Source organism: Oryctolagus cuniculus, chromosome 20, assembly GCF_051225735.1.
Source record: "Oryctolagus cuniculus isolate XC-2025 breed Fujian yellow rabbit chromosome 20, ASM5122573v1, whole genome shotgun sequence".
In the NCBI taxonomy this organism is placed as follows: Eukaryota; Metazoa; Chordata; class Mammalia; order Lagomorpha; family Leporidae; genus Oryctolagus; species Oryctolagus cuniculus.
The window spans coordinates 1,738,306-1,760,235 of record NC_142886.1 but is presented as its reverse complement, the minus strand read 5'-3'; the positions used below and the strand labels follow the sequence as shown (position 1 = coordinate 1,760,235).

General features: G+C 40.1%; 1 pseudogene; it reads right to left on the bottom strand.

Annotated features, from left to right (window-relative positions):
• Window positions 1-1,006: 1,006 nt before the first annotated feature.
• On the bottom strand, window positions 1,007-21,315 carry LOC149120014 (uncharacterized; annotated as a pseudogene).
• Between the last annotated feature and the right edge of the window lie 615 nt (window positions 21,316-21,930).

Genomic DNA, 21,930 nt, shown 5'->3' with positions numbered 1-21,930 from the left:
TGTAGACCATTGTAGTCTAGCAGAGTGTACCCCTAATTTGGGTGACTTGGGCCAGTATCCATCAAATTCTAGCTGCTCTGGGCATTTGGGGAGTGAAAGAGTAGATGAGAACTCTGTATATGCCTGTCTCTCTCACTTGGTCAATCTGTCTCTCTAGCTCTCAAATATGTAAAAAATTAAAAATACATTCAAGTACAAAGGGTAGAAAGTAGTCTTTAAATCTGACTAGAAATTAGTTATTGGTAAATTTCTTAAATGCTAAAGTGAGTCTATATTGAGTTGGTTAAAGAAAAAAAAGAAATGCAAATATTCTCTTGAAAATATAGCTTGGACAGTTGGCAGTATAACTTGCACATATGGAAATATATGGAGATTTATTTAAGGATCTGCAGTACAGCCTCCATGCATTCTCAGTTCTATCCATCAAACAAGCATTTCTCTAAATAATTATCGGCAATAATCTGGTGTGAGTTTTCAAACCACAGTATAATTATCAAAACTAAATAGAAGTAAAGTTAGTGAAAATACAAAATGTTCTTTCTATATTTGAATGTATTCATTCATAGCACATTTATTTCAAATATGAACTTACTAAACCACACATTAATAAAAAAGTTAGAATTGTCCATGAGTTCTGCTGTATCCTATCTGCTTTCCAGGAAGATGGGCTGTCTGCAAAGAAAATATAGGGATCATCCTCCTTGTTTAGTTATGGATGGCTGCAGTGCAGGAAATGTAATCTTATGCTCCCTTGATTCACCAGGTCAGGTTCATGAGAAGGACTTTCTAGGCTGCCAAAAGATATTGCAAACTTTTAACAATAAAACAAAAAGAAAATACCAAAATGTGCAATACAGAAATGTCAGATAAATTTCAAAGGATTTCCAACTAGATTCACAGGTGACTTCTCATTAGAATCTCTATGGCCTATGAGAGAATGGAGAGACATAGTGTGAGTCTTAAGAGAAAAAAAATCCGTCCACTGAGAATACTATACCCTGCAAAGTACTCATTTATGTTGAATGTGAAGTAAAGACCTATCAAACAAAAAGAAACTGAATTTGTCAACACTCACCCAGCCTTACAAAAGCTGTCAGGTGTTATGAGTTGTGATTTACAGCAAAAAGCTTTTCTGTAGTCATAACATTCATGAGGTTATTCTCCTGTGTGAATTCTCTGATGGATTTTGAGTTGTGATTTATAGCTGAAGGCTTTTCCACAGTCATTATATTCATAAGGCTTCTCCCCTGTGTGAATTCTCTGGTGCATTATGAGATGTGACTTCTTGCCAAATGTTTTCCCACAATCATTAAATTCATAAGGTTTCTCCTCTGTGTGAATTCTCTGATGGATTATAAGTTGTGACTTATAGCTGAAGGGATTTCCACAGTCATTACATTTATAAGGCCTGTCCCCTGTATGAATTCTTTGATGGGTTATGAGTTGTGACTTAGAGCCAAATGCTTTTCCACAGTCATTACATTCATAAGGTTTCTCACCTGTATGAATTCTCTGATGCATTATGAGATGTGACTTCTGGCCAAAGGCTTTCCCACAATTTTGGCATTCATAAGGTCTCTCCCCTGTGTGAATTCTCTGATGGATTAAAAGTTGTGACCTATAGGAAAGGCTTTTCCACAGTCATTACATTCATAAGGTCTCTCCTCTGTGTGAATTCTCTGGTGAATTTTGAGTTGTGACTTATAGCTGAAGGCTTTTCCACAGTCATTACATTGATAAGCTTTCTCCCCTGTGTGAATTCTCTGATGTCTTCTGAGGTCTGACATTTGGACAAAGGCTTTTCTACAGTCTTTACATTCATAAGGTCTCTCCCCTGTCTGAATTTTCTGATGGATTATGAGTTGTGACTTATAGCTGAAGGCTTTGCCACAGTTATTACATTCATAAGGTTTCTTTCCTGTGTGAATTCTCTGTTGCATCATGAAATGTGACTTCTTGCCAGAGGCTTTTCCATAGTCTTTACATTCATTAGGTTTGTCCTCTGTGTGAATTTCCTGATGTCTAATGACATCTAACTTCTGGTAGGTGGCTTTTCCACATTCATTACACACATGGGAGTTTTCCTATGTGGAAGTACTGTGAATGATGGTATGGCAGGACTTAAACCTGAAGGATTTTCCACGAGGCTTACATCCATAGGGTTTTTTCTGTATATGTTGTCTCTGATTTATTGCAAGATTTGATTTGTAAATAAGAGGTTCCACATATCCCATATCTTCATAGAGTTCCTCTCCTGTGTTGATTTGTTGATGCTTACTGAGGTTAGTATTTTTATGAAGAGTCTTTTCTATTTGAGTTGTCTTTCCAACAGTGACAGTTGACTTATTACAGGAATCTCCCATATGGACCGTGCCAAATCTAAAGAATATCTTCTTCTTTTTGAAGTCTTTCCCTTGTGCACTATGTTCAAATGAAGGCTTCATAGTCTGAATCTTGTGATACTCACTAAGAGGCTCACAGCACTGGGCAGAGTTCTCAGGTACCTTAGCGGCATCAAATTTCTCTCTAGCTTACAGCTCATCATGCCCACAGTGGGGAAACACATTGTGACACACATTGCATTCCTCAGGTTTCATTGATGAATAATTTCTTTTTTTGTTAATCAGCTTTGAAACATGACTTGAACTTAAATTAAGTCTTTTTATTGACATAACTCTTTTGGGAGTTGATGTCTTGTTATTTGTAATAACATTCTGCTTAAAAATGTTTTCTTGAATTTCCTGGTTGGTTCTAATAATGTCATCACTTTTCATGGCAACTGGAAGGTTCTGATTTAGGAATTCGCTCACCATCCATGGCTCTGCTCCTTGCTCCAACTTAAAGATCAAGTCGGGTTTGGTAATGCAGTGTCCCAAGAAGAGCAGGCTGCTGTAGGTCTCCAGCATCTCATCCCTGTACAGGATTTTCTGAGCTTTGTTCATGTTCTGCCATTCCTCCCAGGTAAAGTAAACAGCCAGGTCTTCAAATGCTATCATCACCGTGGAATGTCCAGGGAGCACGTCCTCTTTCTTCCGGGCACATGAGGCGCAAAGCAGAGTGTGGGGCAGAGAAAGTCCCCAGCACATGGGACCCACAGGCAGCAAATGAAGAGGCACAGCAGCAGTGGGTGGGAGGCTCTGGGTGTGTCTCTTATTCCTATATTTCAAAAGTGCTTCACATTATTCATATTTAATGTATTATTTCATGTTTATTTACATTGTATTGGTCCTCTTTGCAATAATAGGCTAAAAGATTCACATCAGATACTGTGCATTCATAATTTCATACTACATTCAAATATTTCCATTAATGGGTTAAAAGGGTTTTTTTTAGATTTACCCATTTGAAAGGCAGAAAGAAAGAATGAGAGAAAAAGAAAGAGCATGCTCCCCTCCCCTTGTTCACTCCTCAAATGTCTGCAGTGGCTGGGAGGCCAAAACCTGGAGCCAAGAACTCAATCCAGATCTCTCAGTGGGTGGCAGGAATTCATCCTCCAGAATCTGCATTAGCAGGAGGCTGGAATGAAGAGCTAGAGCTGGGAATTAAAGTGAGTTACTCCTATATGGGATACAGGTAAGTTTTTTTAAGATTTGTTTATTTATTTGAAAGGCAGAGTTATAGAAGGAGAGAGAATGGCCAGAGCTGGGCTGATCTGAATCCAGAAGCCAGGAACTTTTTCTGGGTCTCCCATGTGGGTGGGTGACCCATGGACTTGGGCTATCCTCCACTGCTTTCCTGGGCACATTATCATGTAGCTGGATGGAAGTGGAGCAGCTAGAACTCAAAATAATGCCCATATAGGAGGCTGGTGCTGCAGGTGGTGGCTTTACCTACTACACTGCAGCAGTGACCCTGGATACAGGCATTTTAACCAGCATCTTAACTGCCAAGGCAAATGCTCACTCTAGGAAGTTAGTTTTTGAAAGCTTTATGTATTGCAAATACCCTTAGCAAATTATTATATAGGTTGCATTTTCTTCCATCTAAGATAAAGCAATACAGGCTATTGTTATCAAAAAATTATTATTCAGTTTACTTGAATGGATTAGATTCAGGAAATAAGAAAGTTCAAGGTGCTATGATAAGTGCAAAAATTTGGAGAATTTCCATAGTCACAGTAGGTATGGGAGAAAGCGTGTGGATGGTGGCAGGCTGTTAGCAAAATCTTTCTAGTAGAGGTGATATGAATGTTACTTTGCAGTAGGACTAAAAGTCAATTAAGTAAGACCTGGGGTGTAAAAGCGGGAATCAGGAGAATTAGGTTTTCCTGGAAGAGCAAATGGCATGAAAAAATAAAACAGCATGGTCTGCTTTGAGCACTAAGTGTTGTGTTGTATTGATGCAATAGAAAATAGTGCAACTGCAATGTGCTTTAAGCTGCCTCTTACATATCACTTTTTTTTTGACAGGCAGATTTAGACAGTGAGAGAGACAGAGACAGAGAGAAAGGTCTTCCTTTTTCCATTGGTTCACCCCCCAAGTGGCCACTACGGCTGGTGCGTTGTGGCAAGCACACTGTGCTGATCTGAAGCCAGGAGCTAAGTGTTTCCTCCTGGTCTCCCATGCGGGTGCAGGGCCCAAGGACCTGGGCCATCCCCCACTGCACTTCCAGGCCACAGCAGAGAGCTGGACTGGAAGAGAAGCAACTGGGATAGAATCTGGCACCCCAACCAGAACTAGAACCTGGGGTGCCAGCACTGCAGGTGGAGGATTAGCCTAGTGAGCCATGGCACTGCACATATCACTATTAAAACTACTAGCAGGGTTGGTATTATGGCACAGCAGTGTAAGCCTTTGCCTGCAGTGCCAGCATCCCATGTGAGTGCCGGTCCCTGTCCTGGCTGTTCCTCTTCACATGCAGTTCTCTGCCTTGGCCTGGGAAAGCAGGAGAAGATGGCCCAAGTGCATGGGCCCCTTCACCCACGTTGGAGAACTGGAAGAACATCCTGGCTCCTGGCTTTGAACTGCCTCAGCTCTAGACATTGCAGCCATTTAGGGGGTGAACCAGGGTTGGAAGACCATTCTCTCTCTCTGTCTCTCTCTCTGTAACTCTACTTCTCAAATAAATAATTTTTTGAAAATAAATAAATAAAATCATTAAAAAATACCAGCATGGCTGATATCATATATAAGGTAATGAGTAGCAAAATATAAAAGTCAACATATTGTTTTACATTTCATGGAATAATTTCAGTTACCCTTAGATTCTGAAAAGCAATGTAAATTGAAAACTTGAACATTCTATTAACAGCCATAGCCCTAACAAGCATTTTACTACTGAGAATTAATGCAATTTACTTTGTAGTTTTATATGCTTAAGTTGAAATGTTCATTTGCAATCACTGAAAAGTTTAGAACACTGACAAACCTATACCATTCTGCACTGTTTTCTTAGAATGACTGCACATGCTTCTACAAGTTTGTGTCATACAATAATGCTTTTTTTAATGCCACTTAATGAAAAGTGAATATAAGAAAACTCTTAGCTTACTTCTAATTTCACTTTTTAAAAAACCACCAAAATATATGTAAAATTCCTATTACATGTTTATAAAGAGTATTCATAGATTGTTACCTCAGTTCCTTATTTTTTCTTCTATAGTTTTACCTACTTCTCTGTGGAAGACAGACTTTCAATTATCTATCACAATGTTTTTATTTATGTGTCCTGTATTCCACAATATTTCAAAAATTCTCTTTCTCACCCACCTTAAGAATAAGATAGTTCATATGAAGAGAAGTAGCTCATGTTGGTAATCCCTTTATGCAGACTTAATTCTTTTTGCTCATTCAAATAATCTTGGGCAAAGGTTTATGAACTAGAGTCACACTGAGAAAAGGTCCTCTCAGGCCTGTGAATATCCACTGCCATGGCTGTACTGGTTCTCCCCATCTGTTGGTTTCAATCCAATACATTCAATATGGCACTGATTCAGAGAGTAGGAGTGAATACTGTGTATTAGGATAGTAGCTCCATCATTGGCCACTTTTATAATTTGAATACAGTATATCATGACTACTGTGGACTAAGAAAATACAATCAAATAAGAATACATAAATATAATTAGTTTTATTGAGATGTTAAATCCATTATTTTACTACTCTCCCTGCTTTTCACTTCAATGTTCCATTTCTAAAGTGCCAAAGTATAAACACTATATTTCTTAATTTTTAGAATTATCTAGAACAAATGGTTGCTTTTTTAACTTTTATTTAATAAATATAAATTTCCAAAGTGCAGCTTATGGATTACAGTGGCTTCCCCCCATAACTTCTCTCCCATCCGCAACGCTTTCATCTCCTGCTCCCTCTCTCATTCCATTTACAGCAAGATTCATTTTCAATTCTCTTTATATACAGAAGACCAATTTAGCATATATTAAGTCAAGCTTTCAAAAGTTTGCACCCACACGGAAACACAAAGTGTAAAACACTGTTTGAGTATTAGTTATAGCATTCACCCAAACTGTACAACACATTAAGGACAGAGATCCTACATGAGGAGTAAGTGCACAGTGACTCCTTTTGTTGACTTAACAATTTGACAGTCTTGTTTATGGTGTCAGTAATCACCCTAGGCTCTTGTCATGAGATTCCAAGGCTATGGAAGCCTTTTGAGTTTGCTGACTCTGATCTTATTTAGACAAGGCCATAGTCAAAGTGGAAGTTCTCTCCTCCCTTCAGAGAAACGTTCCTCCTCCTTTGCTAACCTGTCCTTTCCACTGGGATCTCACTTGCACAGATCTTTCATTTAGGTTTGGGTTGTTTTTGTTTGTTTGTTTGTTTGTTTGTTTTTTTGCCAGAGTGACTTGGCTCTCCATACCTAAAATACTCTCATGGGCTCTTCAGCCAGATCCAAATGCCTTAAGGGCTGATTCTGAGGCCAGAGTGCTGTTTAGGACATCAGTCACTCTATGAGTCTGCTGTGTATCTCACTTCCCATGTTGGATCATTCTCTCCCTTTTTGATTCTATCAGCTAGTATTAGCAGACACTAGTCTTGTTTGTGTGATCCCTTTGACTCTTAGTCCTATCCTTATGATCAATTGTGAACAGAAATTGATCACTTGGACTAGTGAGATGGCATTGGTACATGCCACCTTGATGGGATTGAATTGGAATCCCCTGGCACATTTCTAACTCTACCGTTTGGGGCAAGTCAGCTTAAGCATGTCCCAAATTGTACATCTCCTCCCTCTCTTATTCCCACTCTTATATTTAACAGGATCACTTTTCAGTTAAATTTCAACAGCTAAGAATAATTGTGTGTTAATTACAGAGATCAACCAATAGATTTAAGTAGAACATAGGGGCGGAGCCAAGATGGCGGAACAGTGAGGGCGCGCACCGATAGTCCGGGGAAATTTAGTTTAATAAAAGGGGAGTTACGGTAGCCACAGAAAATAGAACCAAAAAAATTGCAGGGGAAACCCTTCTGGATGGAGCAGGCGTGAATCGGAGGACCTACTGGGAGAACAAGGTCGCCCACCGCGAGGAAGCCAAGTCGCGGGACCCAGCCGCAGTAGCCCCAGGGTCTGCACGACAGTGCTCCAAGGGGAGTGCATGCCACACAGACAACAGCGGGGAGACTTGGGACGCTCAGGGCTCCAAGTCCACACATCGGCGCTGGAAGGGGAGGTGAGCTCAATAACGCGAGACATTGGTGGGGAAACGGGGGTCAGAATCTAGAGGGGGGCCGGAAAGTGCAGCAAACTCACTACCGGAAAGAAGGAAAAAAAAGCTTCGGGGTTTCTCTTCCCCCTAACCTTGCAAAGGTTACAAGGCTGCAAGGCTTGAAGAATTCCCAAGAGACAAAGAGCAGGCCTCCTCTTTGGATTTACATATCAATGGGGGAGAGTTAAGGAACTGAGTCACTACAATTCAGTAGCCTAGGCAACCCAGTGGGAGTCCAGAGGAGCCAAAGACTGGAAGCTAAATACTATCAATTCTGCATAGCCCTGCCCAGCGGTGTTACTTACCCCCTGACTAAATAAAATAAATAAATAAATAAAAAGAGAGAGATTTACCACGCATAACCTGAGGGTGTCACCTTTGCACACCCTTAACCAGGAAGAACCAGGCAGAGCTCTCAGGCCGCACCCATCTCAAGCCTCCAAGGCTCCTCCAACAGCAGGCAGTCCACTTAACACGGACACAGTATAAAAAAAAAGAAAAAAGAAAAAAAAAACGCACAGTGACGCAAGAAGAATTAACTATGCCGAGTAACAAACACAGAAATAGAGGGAGCAAGATCAACGATGACACTATGATGCCTCCAAATAAGCAAAACACCCCAAGCCAAGAGTATGAAGATGATGAGATAGAAGAAATGCAAGATACAGATTTCAAAAAATTTATGATAAGAACATTTAGAAGTTTTCAAAAGCAAATCCTTGAACTACAGAAATCCTTAATGGACAAGATTGAAAATCTCTCTCGTGAAAATGAAATTTTAAGGAAGAGTCAAAATGAAACTCAGAAACTAGTAGAACAGGAAAGTGTAATAGTCAAGAGAAATCAAAATGAAATGAAGAGCTCAATAGATCAAATGACAAACACATTAGAAAGCCTTAAAAACAGAATGGGTGAAGCAGAAGAGAGAATATTGGACTTAGAAGATAGAGCACAGGAAAACATACAGTCAAACCAAAGAAAAGAAGAGGAAATTAGAAACCTAAAAAATATTGTTGGGAATCTACAGGATACTATTAAAAAAACCAACATTCGAGTTCTAGGAGTTCCTGAAGGCATGGAGAGAGAGAAAGGATTGGAAGGCCTTTTTAGTGAGATACTAGCAGAGAACTTTCCAGGTTTGGAGAAGGACAGAGATATCCTAGTACAGGAAGCTCATAGAACCCCCAATAAACATGACCAAAAGAGATCCTCACCACGACACATGGTAATTAAACTTACCACAGTGAAACATAAAGAAAAGATTCTAAAATGTGCAAGAGAGAAACGTCAGATTACTCTCAGAGGATCTCCAATCAGACTCACAGCTGACTTCTCATCAGAAACCCTACAAGCTAGGAGGGAATGGCGAGACATAGCACAGGTGCTAAGAGAGAAAAATTGCCAGCCCAGAATATTATATCCTGCCAAGCTCTCATTTGTGAATGAAGGTGAAATAAAGACCTTTCATAGCAAACAGAAATTGAAAGACTTTGCCGCCACTCGTCCGGCCCTGCAAAAGATACTTAAAGATGTGCTACACTCAGAAACACAGAAACACGGCCATCAATATGAAAGAAGGGAAAGGAAGAACACCTACCAGTAAAAGAGCATGGGAAGCTCAAAGCATATACTAGAAAATATTTCCGGGAAAATGGCAGGGCAAAGTCACTACGTATCAATTGTCACACTGAACATTAATGGTCTGAATTCTTCAGTTAAAAGACACCGTTTGGCTGACTGGCTCACAGAACACAACCCAACTATTTGTTGCCTACAAGAAACACATCTCTCTAACAAAGAGGCATGCAGACTGAAAGTGAAAGGTTGGAAAAAGATATTCCATGCCAACAGAAACCAAAAAAAAAAAGCAGGTGTAGCCATATTAATATCAGACAAAATAAACTTTAATACAAAAACTGTTAAGAGAGACAAAGAGGGACACTATATAATGATTAAGGGTTCAATTCAACAGGAAGATGTAACTATTATAAATGTATATGCACCTAATTACAGGGCACTGGTCTATTTAAAAGATATGTTAAGGGACTTAAAGGGAGATTTAGATTCCAATACAATAGTACTGGGGGACTTCAATACTCCACTCTCAGAAATAGACAGATCATCCGGACAGAAGATCAACAAGGAAACAGCAGATTTAATTGACACTATTGCCCAAATGGATCTAACAGATATCTACAGAACTTTCAACCCTACATCTACAGACTTCACATTCTTCTCAGCAGCGCATGGAACCTTCTCTAGGATTGATCACATACTAGGCCATAAAGCAAGTCTCAGCAAATTTAAAAGAATTAGAATCATACCATGCAGCTTCTCAGACCACAGCGGGATGAAGCTGGAAATTAGCAACTCAGGAAACCCCAGAAAGTATGCAAACACATGGAGACTGAACAACATGCTACTGAATGAACACTGGGTCATTCAAGAAATCAAAAGAGAAATCAAAAACTTTCTGGAAGTAAATGAAGACAACAACACAACATATCAAAACGTATGGGATACAGCAAAAGCAGTATTGAGAGGCAAATTTATAGCAATAGGTGCCTATATCAAGAAATTGGAAAGGTACCAAATAAATGAGCTTTCAGCGCACCTCAAGGACCTAGAAAAACTGCAGCAAACCAAACCCAAATCTAGTAGGAGAAGAGAAATAATTAAAACCAGAGAAGAAATTAACAGGATTGAATCCAAAAAAAAAATTACAAAAAATCAGCCAAGCGAGAAGCTGGTTTTTTGAAAAAATAAACAATATTGACACACCATTGGCCCAACTAACTAAAAAAAAAAGAGAAAAGACCCAAATCAATAAAATCAGAGATGAAAAAGGAAACGTAACAACAGACACCACAGAAATAAAAAGAATCATCAGAAATTACTACAAGGACCTGTATGCCAGCAAACAGGAAAACCTATCAGAAATGGATAGATTCCTGGACACATGCAATCTACCAAAATTGAACCATGAAGACATCGAAAACCTAAATAGACCCATAACTGAAACAGAAATTGAAACAGTAATAAAGGCCCTCCCAACAAAGAAAAGCCCAGGACCAGATGGATTCACTGCTGAATTCTACCAGACATTTAAAGAAGAACTAATCCCATTTCTTCTCAAACTATTCAGAACAATCGAAGAAGAGGGAATCCTCCCAAATTCTTTCTATGAAGCCAGCATCACCTTAATCCCTAAGCCAGAGAAAGATGCAGCACTGAAAGAAAATTACAGACCAATATCCCTGATGAACATAGATGCAAAAATCCTCAATAAAATTCTGGCCAATAGAATACAACAACACATCAGGAAAATCATCCACCCAGACCAAATGGGATTCATCCCTGGTATGCAGGGATGGTTCAACATTCGCAAATCAATCAATGTGATTCACCACATTAACAGACTGCAGAAGAAAAACCATATGGTTATCTCAATTGATGCAGAGAAAGCATTTGATAATATTCAACACCCTTTCATGATGAAAACTCTAAGCAAATTGGGTATAGAAGGAACATTCCTCAATATAATCAAAGCAATTTATAAAAAACCCACGGCCAGCATCCTATTGAATGGGGAAACGTTGGAAGCATTTCCACTGAAATCTGGCACCAGACAGGGATGCCCACTCTCACCACTGCTATTCAACATAGTTCTGGAAGTTTTAGCCAGAGCCATCAGACAAGAAAAAGAAATCAAAGGAGTACAAATCAAGAAGGAAGAAGTCAAACTATCCCTCTTTGCAGACGACATGATTCTGTACTTAGAGGATCCAAAGAACTCTACTAAGAGACTATTGGAACTCATAGAGGAGTTTGGCAAAGTGGCAGGATATAAAATCAATGCACAAAAATCAACAGCCTTTGTATACACAAGTAATGCCATGACTGAGAAAAAACTGCTAAGATCAATCCCATTCACAATAGCTACAAAAACAATCAAATACCTTGGAATAAACTTAACCAAGGACGTTAAAGATCTCTACGATGAAAATTACAAAACCTTAAAGAAAGAAATAGAAGAGGATACCAAAAAATGGAAAAATCTTCCATGCTCATGGATTGGAAGAATCAACATCATCAAAATGTCCATTCTCCCAAAAGCAATTTATAGATTCAATGCAATCCCAATCAAGATACCAAAGACATTCTTCGCAGATCTAGAAAAAATGATGCTGAAATTCATATGGAGGCACAAGAGACCTCGAATAGCTAAAGCAATCTTGTACAACAAAAACAAAGCCGGAGGCATCACAATACCAGACTTCAGGACATACTACAGGGCAGTTGTAATCAAAACAGCATGGTACTGGTACAGAAACAGATGGATAGACCAATGGAACAGAATTGAAACACCAGAAATCAATCCAAACACCTACAGCCAACTTATATTTGATGAAGGATCTAAAACTAATTCCTGGAGCAAGGACAGTCTATTCAATAAATGGTGCTGGGAAAACTGGATTTCCACGTGCAGAAGCATGAAGCAAGACCCCTACCTTACACCTTACACAAAAATCCACACAACGTGGATTAAAGACCTAAATCTACGTCCTGACACCATTAAGTTACTAGAGAACATTGGAGAAACCCTTCAAGATATTGGCACAGGCAAAGAATTTCTGGAAAAGACCCGGGAGGCACAGACAGTCAAAGCCAAAATCAACTATTGGGATTGCATCAAATTGAGAAGTTTCTGTACTGAAAAAGAAACAGTCAGGAGAGTGAAGAGACAACTGACAGAATCGGAAAAAATATTTGCAAACTATGCAACAGATAAAGGGTTAATAACCAGAATCTACAAAGAGATCAAGAAACTCCACAAAAACAAAACCAACAACCCACTTAAGAGATGGGCCAAGGACTTCAATAGACATTTTTTCAAAAGAGGAAATCCAAATGGCCAACAGGCACATGAAAAAATGTTCAAGGTCACTAGCAATCAGGGAAATGCAAATCAAAACCACAATGAGGTTTCACCTCACCCCAGTTAGAATGGCTCACATACAGAAATCTACCAACAACAGATGCTGGCGAGGATGTGGGGAAAAAGGGACACTAACCCACTGTTGGTGGGAATGCAAACTGGTCAAGCCACTATGGAAAACAGTCTGGAGATTCCTCAGAAACCTGAATATAACCCTACCGTTCGACCCAGCCATCCCACTCCTTGGAATTTACCCAAAGGAGTTTAAATTGATAAAGAAAAAAGCGGTCTGCACCCTAATGTTTATTGCAGCACAATTCACAATAGCCAAGACCTGGAACCAACCTAAATGCCCATCAACGGTAGACTGGATAAAGAAATTATGGGATATGTATTCTTTAGAATACTATACCGCAGTAAGAAACAACGAAATCCAGTCATTTGCAACAAAATGGAGGAATCTGGAACACATCATGCTGAGTGAAGTAAGCCAGTCCCAAAGTGACAAATACCATATGTTCTCCCTGATCGGTGACAACTGACTGAACACCAAAAAGGAAACCTCCTGAAGTGAAATGGACACTATGAGAAATGGTGACTTGATCAGCATAGCCCTGACTGCTAATGGACAACTTAATACATTATCCCTCATAGTATTTTTTTGTCTGTTCTACTTAATATGACTGGTTTAATTCTGTAATTATCACACAGTTATTCTTAAGTGTTGAAAATTAACTGAAATGTGATCCCTGTTAAACATAAAAGTGGGACTAAGAGAGGGAAGAGATGTATAATTTGGGGCATGCTCGGGCTGACTTGCCCCAATTGGTAGAGTTGGAAACATACCAGAGGATTCCAATTCAATCCCATCAAGGTGGCATGTGCCAATGCCATCTCACTATTCCAAGTGATCTATTTCAGTTCACAATTGATCATAATGAAAGGACTAAGAGTCAAAGGGAGCACATAAACAAGTCTAGTATCTGCTAACACTAACCGATAGAATAAATAAAGGGGAGAGTGATCCAACATGGGACGTGAGATACTCAGCAGACTCATAGAATGGCGGATGTCCTAAATAGCACTCTGACCTCAGAATCAGCCCTAAAGGCACTCAGATCTGGCTGAAAAGCCCATGAGAGTATTTCAGGCATGGAAAGCCAAGACACTCTGGCAAAAAGATCTCTGTGAGTGAGATCCCAGTGGAAAGAACAGGTCTTCAAAGAGGGAGGTGCCTTTCTCTGAAGGGAGGAGAGAACCTCCACTTTGACTATGACCTTGTCTAAACAAGATAAGAGTCGGAGAACTCAAGGGGCTTCCATAGCCTTGGAAACTCATGACTGGTGCATACGGAGATTACTGATGCCATAAACAGGAGTGTCAATTTGTAACGTCAACAACAGGAGTCACTGTGCACTTACTCCTCATGTAGGATCTCTGTCCTTAATGTGCTGTACACTGAGGCTTAATGCTATAACGAGTACTCAAACAGTATATTTCACTTTGTGTTTCTATGGGGGTGCAAACGATTGAAATCTTTACTTAATGTACACTAAACTGATCTTCTGTAAAAAAAAAAAAAAAAAGAAATTATCAATTCCCAACTTGACTCTCACTGGGATTAAACATGACAATAGGTCTGATCTGATTTCATCATCACTTAAAAAAAATCATCGATTATTTTTCACTTTATGTTTCTGTGTGGGAACAAACTGTTGAAATCCTTACTTAAGGTATACTAAGCTGATCTTCTGTATATTAAGATAATCGAAAATGAATCTTGATGTGAATGGAAGGGGAGAGGGAGTGGGAAAGGGGAGGGTTGTGGGTGGGAGGGACGGTATGGGGGGGAAAGCCATTGTAACCCATGAGTCGTACTTTGGAAATTTATATTCATTAAATAAAAGATAAAAAAAAAAGATTTAAGTAGAACATAAAAATACTAAAAGGGATAAATTATAAGTTGTTCCTCGACAGTCAGGACAAGGGCTGATCAAGTCACTGTTTCTCAAAGTGTCCATTTCACTTCAACAGGCTTCCTTTTAGGTGCTCAGTTAGTTGTCACCAATAAGGGAGAACATATGATATTTCTCCCTTTGAGACTGGCTTATTTCACTCAGCATGATGTTTTCCAGATTCCTCCATTTTGTTGCAAATGACAAGATTTCATCATTTTTACTGCTGGATAGTATTCTATAGAATGCGTGTCCCATAATTTTGATTTTTTTAATTAAGCATTTATTTATTTATTTATTTATTAACTTTTTTTTGACAGGCAGAGTGGACAGTGAGAGAGAGAGACAGAGAGAAAGGTCTTCCTTTGCCGTTGGTTCACCCTCAAATGGCCGCCACGGCCAGCGCGCTGCGGCCGGCGCACGACGCTGATCCGATGGCAAGAGCCAAGGCCAGGTGCTTTTCCTTGTCTCCGATGGGGTGCAGGGCCCAAGCACCTGGGCCATCCTCCACTGCACTCCCTGGCCACAGCAGAGAGCTGGCCTGGAAGAGGGGCAACCGGGACAGAATCTGGCGCCCCAACCAGGACTAGAACCCGGTGTGCCGGCACCACTAGGTGGAGGATTAGCCTAGTGAGCCGCGGTGCTGGCTTATTTATTAACTTTTATTTAATGAATATAAATTTCCAAAGTACAGCTTATGGATTACAATGGCTTCCCCCACCCAGTGACTTCACTCCCACCCGCAACCCTCCCTTTTCCTGCTCTCTCTCCCCTTCCATTCATATCAAGATTCATTTTCAATTCTCTTTATATACAGAAGATCAGTTTAGTATACATTAAGTAGAGATTTCAACGGTTTGCACCCACATAGAAACACAAAGTGAAAAATACTGTTTGAGTACTGGTTATAGCATTAAATCACAATGTACAGCACATTAAGGACAGAGATCCTACATGAGGAGTAAGTGCACAGTGACTCCTGTTGTTGACTTTTAAAATTGACACTCTTGTTTATGGCCTCAGTAATCACCCTAGGCTCTTGTCATGAGCTGCCAAGGCTATGGAAGCCTTTTGAGTTCACTGACTCTTATTTAGACAAGGTTGTAGTCAAAGTGGAAGTTCTCTCCTCCCTTCAGAGAAAGGTACCTCCTTCTTTGAAGACATGTTTTTCCCACTGAGATCTCACTCACAGAGATCTTTCATTTATGTCTTTTTTTGGTTTTTTTTGCCAGAGTGTCTTGGCTTTCCATGCCTGAAATACTCTCATGGGTTCTTCAGCCAGATCCAAATGCCTTAAGGACTGATGCTGAGACCAGAGTGCTGTTTAGGACATCCGACATTCTATGAGTCTGCTGTGTATCTCGCTTCCCATGTTGGATCATTCTCTCCCTTTTTTTATTCTATCGGATAGTATTAGAAGACACTAGTCTTGTTTGTGTGATCCCTTTGACTCTTAGTCCTTTCATTATGATCAATTGTGAACAGAAATTGATCACTTGGACTAGTGAGATGGCATTGGTACATACCACCTTGATGGGATTGATTTGGAATCCCCTGGTATGTTTCTAACTCTACCGTTTGGGGCAAGTCAGCTTGAGCATGTCCCAAATTGTACATCTCTTCCCTCTCTTATTCCCACTCTTATATTTAACAGGATCACTTTTCAGTTAAATTTCAACACCTAAGGATAACTGTGTATTAATCACAGAATTAAACCAATAGTATTAAGTAGAACAGACAAAGAAAAAATACTAGGAGGGATAAAGTATTAAGTTGTTCATCAACAGTCAGGGCTATGGCTGATCACGTCACCGTTGCTCATAGTGTCCATTTCACTTCAACAGGTTTCCTTTTTGGTGCTCAGTCAGTTGTCACCGATCAGGGAGAACATATTGTCGCTCGCTCCACAGGCTCTCAGAGGAGCGGCAACGGATTTGCTGTTGTTTCTTTCCCTGGTCCTCCCTGGATTAGCTGCTGCCCCCCTGCCAATGCAGAGGCGTGGCACCCCTGCCGCTTCCCCCGCTTCCACGGAGGAGCAGCACACCACTGGCCAGCTCCCTCAGGGGTTCCTCAGGTGTTCCCCCCGCATGTTGTCTCTCCTCCTTTATAGTCCTTTCCGCCAAACTGTGCTCTGCTGGCGTTCATGCAGTCCACGTGCTGAGCATGCTGTTCTCCTCCAATCAGAGGTTGGATCGGGAATCAGCTATTGGTAAGGCAGCTGTGTAGGATTTGTTTACTCTCTCTCAGCACCATATGGTGGGAGATCAGGCGCATTGAGTTAGTCTTAGCAGTTCCAGTAGTTTAGTCTAGTCTTGGTAATCTCAGTATTTGTCCTCAGTATTATTTGTCCACAGTTTTGCTACTTATTTGTCTCTCGGGCAACGGGCCCTGCCATGTTATGGGAGACAGGGCCTGCTCCCCACTGGGCCCTGCTCCCCACACATATAATATTTGTCCCTTTGGGACTGGCTTATTTCACTCAGCATGATGTGTTCCAGATTCCTCCATTTTGTTGCAAATGACCAGATTTCATTGTTTTTTACTGTGGTATAGTATTCTAAAAAATACATATCCCATAATTTCTATATCCAGTCTACTGTTGATGGGCATTTAGGTTGGTTCCAGGTCTTGGCTATTGTGAATTTTACTGCAATAAACATTAGGGTGCAGACCACTTTTTTGTTTGCCAATTTTATTTCCTTTGGGTAAATTCCAAGGAGTGGGATGGCTGGGTCGAATGGTAGGGTTATATTAAGGTTTCTGAGGAATCTCGAGACTGACTTCCATAGTGGCTTGACCAGTTTGCATCCCCACCAACAGTGGGTTAGTGTCCCTTTTTCCCCACATCCTCGCCAGCATCCATTGTTGGTAGATTTCTGCATGTGAGCCATTCTAACTGGGGTGAGGTGAAACCTCATTGTGGTTTTGGTTTTCATTTCCCTGATAGCTAGTGATCTTGAACATTTTTTCATGTGTCTGTTGGCCATTTGGATTTCCTCTTTTGAAAAATGTCTATTGAGGTCCTTGGCCCATCTCTTAAGTGGGTTGTTTGTTTTCTTTTTGTGGAGTTTCTTGATGTCTTTGTAGATTCTGGTTATTAACCCCTAATCTGTTGCATAGTTTGCAAATATTTTTTCCCATTCTGTCAGTTGTCTCTTCACTCTCCTGACTGTTTCTTTTGCAGTACAGAAACTTCTCAATCTGATGCAATCCCAACAGTGGATTTTGGCTTTGACTGCCTGTGCCTCCCGGGTCTTTTCCAGAAACTCCAAGCCTGTTCCAATATCTTGAAGAGTTTCTCCAATGTTCTCTAATAACTTGATGGTGTCAGGTCATAGATTTAGGTCTTTAATCCACGTTGAGTGGATTTTTGTGTAAGGTGTAATGTAGGGGTCTTGCTTCATGCTTCTGCATGTGGAAATCCAGTTTTCCCAGCACCATTTATTGAATAGACTGTCCTTGCTCCAGGAATTGGTTTTAGATCCTTCATCAAATATAACTTGCTGTAGATGTTTGGGTTGATTTCTGGTGTTTCAATTCTGTTCCATTGGTCTATCCATCTGTTTCTGTACCAGTACCATGCTGTTTTGATTACAACTGCCCTGTAGTATGTCCTGAAGTCTGGTATTGTGATGCCTCCGGCTTTGTTTTTGTTGTACAAGATTGCTTTAGCTATTCGAGGTCTCTTGTGCCTCCATATGAATTTCGGCATCATTTTTTCCAGATCTGAGAAGAATGTCTTTGGTATCTTGATTGGGATTGCATTGAATCTATAAATTGCTTTTGGGAGAATGGACATTTTGATGATGTTGATTCTTCCAATCCATGAGCATGGAAGATTTTTCCATTTTTTGGTATCCTCTTCTATTTCTTTCTTTAAGGTTTTGTAATTTTCATCGTAGAGATCTTTAACGTCCTTGGTTAAGTTTATTCCAAGGTATTTGATTGTTTTTGTAGCTATTGTGAATGGGATTGATCTTAGCAGTTCTTTCTCAGCCATGGCATTGCTTGTGTATACAAAGGCTGTTGATTTTTGTGCACTGATTTTATGTCCTGCCACTTTGCCAAACTCCTCTATGAGTTCCAGTAGTCTCTCAGTAGAGTTCTTTGGATCCTCTAAGTAAAGAATCATATCATCTGTAAAGAGGGATTGTTTGACTTCTTCCTTCTCAATTTGTATTCCTTTAATTTCTTTTTCTTGTCTGATGGCTCTGGCTAAAGCTTCCAGAACTATGTTAAATAGCAGTGGTGAGAGTGGGCATCCCTGTCTGGTGCCAGATCTCAGTGGAAATGCTTCCAACGTTTCCCCATTCAATAGGATGCTGGCCGTGGGTTTTTCATAAATTGCTTTGATTATATTGAGGAATGTTCCTTCTATACCCAATTTGCTTAGAGTTTTCATCATGAACGGGTGTTGAATTTTATCAAATGCTTTCTCTGCATCTATTGAGATAACCATATGGTTTTTCTTCTGCAGTCTGTTAATGTGGTGTATCACATTGATTGATTTGCGAATGTTGAACCATCCCTGCATATCAGGGATAAATCCCACTTGGTCTGGGTGGATGATTTTCCTGATGTGCTGTTGTATTCTATTGGCCAGAATTTTATTGAGGATTTTTGTGTCTATGTTCATCAGGGATATTGGTCTGTAATTTTCTTTCAGTGCTGCATCTTTCTCTGGCTTAGGGATTAAGGTGATGCTGGCTTCATAGAAAGAATTTGGGAGGATTCCATCTTTTTTGATTCTTCTGATAGTTTGAGAAGAAATGGAATTAGTTCTTTAAATGTCTGGTAGAATTCAGCAATGAATCCATCCAGTCCTGGGCTTTTCTTTGTTGGGAGGGCCTTTATTATTGTTTCAATTTCTGTCTCAGTTATGGGTCTATTTAGGTTTTCTATGTCTTCATGATTAAATTTATGTAGATTGCATATGTCCAGGAATCTATCCATTTCTGATAGATTTTCCTGTTTGCTGGCACACAACTCTTTGTATTAATTTCTGATGATTCTTTTTATTTCTGTGGTGTCTGTTGTTACATTTCCTTTTTCATCTCTGAATTTAATGATTTGGGTCTTTTCTCTCTTTTTTTTAGTTAGTTGGGCCAATGGGGTGTCGATTTTGTTTATTTTTTTTTCAAAAAAGCAGCTCTTCACTTGGCTGATTTTTTGTAATTTTTTTTTTGGATTCAATCCTGTTAATTTCTTCTCTGGTTTTAATTATTTCTCTTCTCCTACTAGATTTGGGTCTGGTTTGCTGCAGATTTTTCTAGGTCCTTGAGATGTGCTGAAATCTCATTTATTTGGTACCTTTCCAATTTCTTGATATAAACACTTATTGCTATAAACTTGCCTCTCAATACTGCTTTTGCCATATCCCATAAGTTTTGATATGTTGTGTTGTTATCCTCATTTACTTCCAGAAAGTGTTTGATTTCTCTTTTGACTTCTTGTATGACCCAATGTTCATTCAGTAGCATGTTGTTCAGTCTCCATGTGTATGTATACTCTCTAGGGTTTCCTGAGTTGCTAATTTCCAGCTTCATTCTGCTGTGGTCTGAGAAGCTGCATGGTATGATTCTAATTCTTTTGAATTTGTTGAGAGTTGCTTTATGGCCTAGTATGTGATCAATCCTAGAGAAGGTTCCATGCACTGCTGAGAAGAATGTAAAGTCTTTAGATGTAGGATTGAAAGTTCTGTAGATATCTGTTAGATCCATTTGGGCAATAGTGTCGATTAAATCTGCTGTTTCCTTGTTGATCTTCTGTCCGAATGATCTGTCTATTACTGAGAGTGGCATATTGAAGTCCCCCAGTACTATTGTATTGGAATCTAAATCTCCCTTTAAGTCCCTTAACATATCTTTTAAATAGACCAGTGCCCTGTAATTAGGTGCATATACATTTATAATAGTTACATCTTCCTGTTGAATTGTTCCCTTAATCATTATATAGTGCCCCTCTTTGTCTCTTAACAGTTTTTGTGTTAAAGTTTATTTTGTCTGATATTAATATGGCTACACCTGCTTTTTTTGGTTTCTGTTGGCATGGAATATCTTTTTCCAACCTTTCACTTTCAGTCTGCATGCATCTTTGTTAGAAAGATGTGTTTCTTGTAGGCAGCAAATAGTTGGGTTTTGTTCCTTAATCCATTCAGCCAGTCTGTACCTTTTAACTTTAGAGTACAATCCATTAACGTTCAATGTGACTATTGATATGTAGTGACTTTGCCCTGCCATTTTCCCAAAGATATTTTCTAGTATATGCTTTGAGCATCCCATGCTCCTTTACTGGTAGGTTTCCTTCCTTTACCTTCTTTCATATTGATGGCCATGTTTCTGTGTTTCTGAGTGTAGCACATCTTTAAGCATCTTTTGCAGGGCTGAATGAGTGGCAGCAAACTCTTCAATTTCTGTTTGCTATGAAAGGTCTTTATTTCACCTTCATTCACAAATGAGAGCTTAGCAGGATATAATATTCTGGGCTGGCAATTTTTTCTCTTAGCACCTGGGCTATGTCTTGCCATTCCCTCCTAGCCTGTAGTGTTTCTGATGAGAAGTCTGCTGTGAGTCTAATTGGAGATCCTCAACCTAAGTATTTCTACTGACTCTCCAGCTGCTCTCAGCTGCCTTCCTACCCTCCTCCACTGTTGCTCATCTAATTCATCATTTTCCACGAACCATGGTGATGCCTTGGCAATGGCCCTAGTGAATGCACATACCGTAGCCACCTTAATGGGCATCCCCATGGTCTTTAACGAGTGGCTCAGCAGCAAGCGCAACTTAGTAGTGGATGGAGTGTTACCCATTACTGCTAAAGACAACTCCCACCTTGAATCCGGCGTTCATTCACAACTTCCGCCCTGTTACTGGCGTTCTACTCCCTGCCTATTAGGGGGTCTCTTACAGCCCGCTTTGGCAGCTATATATTTTCTTTCTTCCGTCTTCACCAACAGTACCACAGTCTCTGTCCTTTCCTTTTATACTGCCTGCATTCCTGTGTGTACGCACACTTACCTTCGTTTCTGCCCTATTCCTGCGATTCACGAAGCGATCCAAGTCATGGCACCACTCTTGTCGCTCCCTCGCCCGCAAAGGAATGACGCTACTCGCAGCTGATCGGTCTTACATAGACTTTTATTATGAGAGAGAAAATAGCAGGGACAGAGGTAGAGAGAAAGGAAGGAGGAAAAGAGAGAGAGAGAGAGAGAGCCTCCTTCCTCAGCATATGACTTATATACAAAATCCAACCAATCAGAAGTGGGCTAAAGTCCATGCACAGAGCACTCCAATCCGATGCCTGTTCACGCAGAATTCATGCACTCCTGGGCCAATCAAATGAGATGTCACGTGGTGGGCAGGCT